Below are 6,012 nucleotides of genomic sequence, written 5' to 3'. Positions count from 1 at the left end.
AGTATTCACAGGGTGAGCAGTTATTTAATTTTTCACAATTACACGACTTTTAACAATTCTCATAAAATCCCTCTTTGTGTTCAAGTTCCTCTCATGCAAATACACTGGTTCTTGAAGTTGAGCACATGTGCCCCCTTGTATTTATCATCGTTATGAAAGAAAATAGCAATGTGCATGCTTGGTATGGCGTCAGGCACTGTTGATACAAGTTTGAATGACAGTTGTTTCCCTGGCTTCAATTATCTTAATCCAGGTGGAATCCCACAAGAAATCCTCAGATCACAGAATAAAGTGATAACAGTAACAGTGGAGGTGTTAGGAAAGAGGGAAAACTGAATTCAGTAGTAGTGGGAAGGAGATGGCCTGGAGGTTGTTGCTATGATAGCTGGCATGTGAGAACACGTCAAGGCTAACTTCTTAGATGGAACAATAGTAAGATCTCTTCATGTAGTTCCACCTGCAACTTGCAGTGAATTTGGAAATTGTCACTTTGTGAGGGTTCACACAGAGCAAAGGTTGAACAAAGTGAACTTAATTGTTTGTCTTAGTTTCATCCCTCAGTAGTAAACTAAAAGTAAATTTGAAGCATTTTTAGAAAGTAAATTAAATTTTGCTTTTTATTTTAAAAAATCTATGCATGTATTTCAAAAATGTTGTGCTAAAACAGCATGCCCCTACAAGCATTCTGATGTCTCCTTGTGCAGAAACTCAATCCAGGTCAGCTTATGTTTAAGAAAGTAAGGAAAGTTGCAGATGTTAGTAACCTGTCATGGGCAGCTCCACCATTCCTCTCAGTCAGGACATTAGGGAAATCCATTCTCATCACATCTTAGGATTAGGAAAGTAAAAGGTGGCTGTTTTGAGATAAGGCAGAGAAAGTGAACCTCTAAGGTGACCCCAGGGTGTGCTCTGTAGTAAAGGACAATTCTCAGGGATCACATCAGCTAGAGTTACCCTGGACCTGAGGAAAGCACTAGTGGACAAGCCAGAGCTTGTTTCAGATAAAGGAAGACAGGATGAAGACAAATATACAGATTGAAGGTGGCTGCTAAGGGAGTTAGACACTGCTGGGGGAGGGAGAAGCAGAGACTGAACCATAAAGCTGTAGAAAGCTTCCCTCGACTACAGCTACTACTGTAACGGGAAAACATGAGGTACAAGCTCTACATTAGAATCAGTTCTTGGAGAACCACAGAAACTCAAGGTAAGAGAAAGAAACAAGAGAAAACTTTGCATCCCTGCTGGGATCCACGGTGCAGCAAATGTTATGCACTTTACCGGAACAATCATGCAAAAGTGTGACTACCTTAGCATCATGACCAGACACTGGAGTCTATTTTCAACATAAAACTGCACGGCATGCTTCAGTCCTTCTAAAGAATCAAAAAATTGTACAATATGCAGGCTGAGGTAGAACACATTTTTCATCATTAAATTGAAGGTTTCAAATAGCTAATTAAGAATTTAAGAGCTAAGTGGAAACAATAGACAGCAGTTGAGAAGAGAATGATGACGATTCTCAGGAGGAATTAAAAGGAACTTAAAAAATACATTAACACAGCTATCAAAATGCAGGAGGTTTAGGGCGAGCCCATCAGTAGACAGATTTGAAGAGAATCAGAGAATAGGATGATACAGCAGAAAAAATATTCCTGAATTGCAATGCAAAGGAAATGAAAGAATGAGCAAAACTGTACAAAATGTCCAAATATTACAGGAAAATTGTATGTGAGGCATCATGGTCAACTCCAGGAGAACACAAGGAATAACACCGATTTCTCTTCTTCCTCTCCCTCTCTCTCCACTAATTAAATGATAAATGTTTAAAATTCATAAATGTACGTATGAAATGTTTGCACAAATAAATCAATAAAGAGCTCAACTTCAGAGAATGTTGCAAAAGGGATGAGAGAAACAGAGTAGTCTCAATGAATGAAGAATAGTTAGAGACACAGTAGAGATCAACTCTACGATCCCATGAACACAAAACTGTCAGAGTACAAACTATGGGTTTTCACCTAACTGGAGTTAGTTGGAAACTCGTGGTTTTCATTTGTATTTCCCTGATAGCTATGGAGCTTATGCATTTTTCTCCACATGTTTATCAGTCATTCAAATTTGTTCTTTTGAAAAGTACCTGCTCATTGCTTCGCAGAGTTGTTTGTTTTGCTGTCACTGAGTTTCTGAAGCTCTCTATAAATCCTGGATATTACTTTCCTATTTACTGTGTAGTGTGCAAATATTTTTTCCCATTCTGTCATTTGATTCTTTGCTCTGTGATTGTTTCCTTTGTTGTACAGAAGTTTCTTAGATTGTTCTAGTCCTGTTTGCTTCTTTTGCCTTTGACTGCCTGTGCTTTTGATGGCTTTTCTAAGAACTTTTTATTATTATCTATGTCCTGTAGAGTATTTCCTATGTTTTCTACTAATAGTTTGATAGTTCCTGGCTGTAGATTTAGGTCCTTGATCCATTTAGAGCTGATTTTTACATAAGGTGAAAGGTGGGCTACTTGTTTTTTAATTCTGCTTGATATTTAGCTATCCCAACAGCATTTGTTGAAGAGACCAGCCTTTTTTCCCTGGGTTATTTTTAGGTTTTGTGTCTATTAGTTGGATGTACATTTAAGGGCTTTCTCCTGGGGTTTCTATTCTGCTTCTATCAGTTTTCTTCTATTGGTCATTTATTTTGGATTCTCAAGTATATGTGACAAGGTGAAAACCCAGAATGGTCTACAGAGTACTAAAGCAGGTCAAGTTTGACCAGCTTATATCGCATGACCTAAACCTTACAAGTCAACTACAGTGATTGACACACATAGATAAATAACGGTTCAATCCAGCAATAGTTGCTGACAAAAGATAGTGAGCTAGTATACCAAGGAAAAATATGAATAAACTTGACTTGCTAAGTGAAAGACAACAGTCGAAAATGGTTACAATACTAAAAGATGTTATCCCTCTCTGAAATAAAAAACAAAACTGCAGGTAATGTGTTGATGGACCTGGGTAAGCTACCTGCTGGTTTCGAATCCTGGCTGTTCTATTCTATTATCAGCATCCTTTTACTGTACCTAGGAGGGCGACGCATGTTCTTGTGCCCCTATCACTCACACGGCAGACACAATTAAAGCTCCTGGCTCCTGATTTAGGCCTGGTGCATCTCTGACTGCTGCAAACATCTGAGGAGTGAACAGGAAAGACAGACGCTCTCTCCACTCTCCACTCTCTAGCTCTGTCTCTCTCTGTCTCTCATTCACTCTGTCACTCTGGTTTTGAAACAACTAAATAAATAAATCCTGCTTTTTTAAAAGATTTATTTATTTTTATTGGAGTGTCAGATATACAGAGAGGAGGAGAGACAGAGAGGAAGATCTTCCGTCCATTGATTTGCTTCCCAAGTGGCTGCAGCAACTGTAGCTGAGTCGATCTGAAGCCAGGAGTCAAGGAGCCTCTTCCAGGTCTCCCACGTGGGTGCAGGGTCCCAAGGCTTTGGGCTGTCCCGCACTGCTTTCTCAGGCCACAGGCAGGGAGCTGGATGGGAAGTGGTACCGCTGGGATTAGAACCAGCGCTCACTAAGCTACTGCACCAGGCCCATAAATCTTTCTTTAAAAGACACAACTATGTTGAATAATAATAACAACAACAACAACAACAACAACAGATTTCCTGGGGGTGTAGACAAAAAAAGAAATGAATAACAGACTTTCTGCAAAGATTTATTTTATTTTATTTTACTTTATTTTACTTCATATGAGTTACACTGAAGGGATAAAGAGAGATAGAATCTTGCATCCACTGGTTCACTAGATGGCTACCCCAGTGAAGCCATAATCAGGAAGCAGAAGCCAAGGAAGTTTGGGGGAAATTTTGACACAGAGGCATCAGCAGGACAAACACTGGAGCTACTCTATACTGCCTTTCCCAGGCCATCATCATGGTGCTAGTTCAGAATCAGACCAATGGGTACTCAAATCAGCTTCCATTTTAGATACCAGCATTGCAGGAAGTATCCTAACCAGCTACACTTCAATACCAATCCCAACAATTTAGACTGTGACTTAGAGCCATTCTGTATATCATGATGGTGTATATGTGAAACGAGACGGTTGTCAAAGCCATGGAATTAAACAAAGCAAATGGTGAAACAATGTAAGTGGTGTGCTTTTCCACACTGATCCTGGTCCATGGGCTGGAGGAAGAAGGAGGCTTATGCCAGTTAAATGTTTGGGAAAATGAAAAGAGATTGATTTATAACAAATCTCCCTTGGCTCCATTTCTCTGTACAATATCGTTTTTGAAGTAAAATGTACCGATTTAAGAAAAAGACAGTGTCTACCGCAGAGTAAGGGCAGAATTCAAAACAACATGCCCTCTGAGTGAAATTAAAGTTGTTTGTATATCATAGTGGTTTTCCCACTCTTGGTGGTTCTGCCCCGGGGGACATTTGAAATGTCTGCAGATGTTCCTGGTTGTGGTGATTAAGGCGCTGGTGGTGCTTTTGACATCAAGTGCATGAGGGATAGGATGCTGCTGAGCTCCCTAAGGTGCACAGACCAGCTCCTCATGACACACAATTATCCTGTCCTAAACACCTGCAGTGTGCCCAAATAGAAGGCGGACTGCAGCAGCATGTCATGAGATAACATGCGTGGAAGGGAAACTTGTTTCAATAATGATTTTTGGCAATCATGCCCATGAATTTGAACTTTAGCTTGGGTGTTACGCATATATCTTTAAGGAATTTTAGTGGGTTGGGTTAGAATTAATAGGTTGAGATAGGATTAAATCGGCATGTGAAAAAGTCACCTTGTTACAGGGAAGAACAATTGCTTCTTTACATTACGAAAGGCTATATAAATTTACATATTTATAACATGCCATGTAACAATTCCATATGTATGTACGTTGTATAAATATCACTATCGTTAGCATTTTTTTATTTCTTAAGGGATGAAAACATTCAAAAATGCTTTTTCTCCAAGGTTTTTTGATGAAAAATAGGCACCATCTAATAACCGTCCATAGTCACATCGCTGAACAATACAGCACGCGACTCCTTTCTCTGACGTGTGGCTTAGCGCCTATTACTCAGCTGTTCCCATGCCTCCTGGTGCCTTCCTCTCTGCAGACTCCGTTGTACCTGTCATCTCATGCTTCGCTTCCCTGAGCCAAGCTATTTTAGATTCCACATGTGAATGAGGTCATGCAGTGCTTATCTTTTTGAGTCCGACTTACTGCACTTAAAATACTGACCTCTAATACTTCGGTGTCTTGACACATCAATGTGTTCGCATTGTTTAAGTAGAAAAGTTGTGAGCTATTTGTTACTAATGACTCCGTTCGAATTTTCAAATGCTTTGCTTAAAGGAGAACACAGTGAGTGCATTCAGTCATCCCCCTGTTGGAGCACTCATTACTCTCACTATGCCTGCCTTCGCAGGAAACACGCTTAAGTGAAGACTTGAACAAGCACAGGTACCTCTGTGCAGTTCTTTCAGATGCTTTATCTAAATGTGACATTCTAAAACAGGTATTCCTCCCAAGCTCTTGGTCCCCTTGTTCCACTGTCTTCTGGGTTCTGAGACATTTGGGGACTCAGCTGTCAGCCTGACTCTGCTTCCTGCAAGTCCATGTACACGGCAATTAGTATTTTCTAATTTCATTACAATATGCATTATTTATTCACAGACCTCCTTAATCTTCCAAAGTTACAATACATTAGCCATAGTTACAGCTTTAGAGATTTCCTCTGCTGATTTTTCTGTTTTCCTTCCGAACTCCTAATCATATATCCAGTAGAACTCTTTGCATTCCACCATCTTAAGCTCTCCTCATGAGAGAACTTTTCTAGCAGTTTCTTTAACTTGATTATGTGAGAGTACTTCAAAAGGTTTGCAGGAAGATAAATAACTCTATTTTGGTGTCAAAACTTATCTCTAGCTAGATACACTACTAAAAGTGTCACTCATCAATGGTTTCTAAAATACTGGCCTTTCAAATTTCTAGATGATG

The sequence above is a fragment of the Ochotona princeps genome, chromosome 20 (assembly GCF_030435755.1).
Source record: "Ochotona princeps isolate mOchPri1 chromosome 20, mOchPri1.hap1, whole genome shotgun sequence".
Lineage (NCBI taxonomy): Eukaryota > Metazoa > Chordata > Mammalia > Lagomorpha > Ochotonidae > Ochotona > Ochotona princeps.
Note: the sequence above shows the minus strand (reverse complement) of the source record.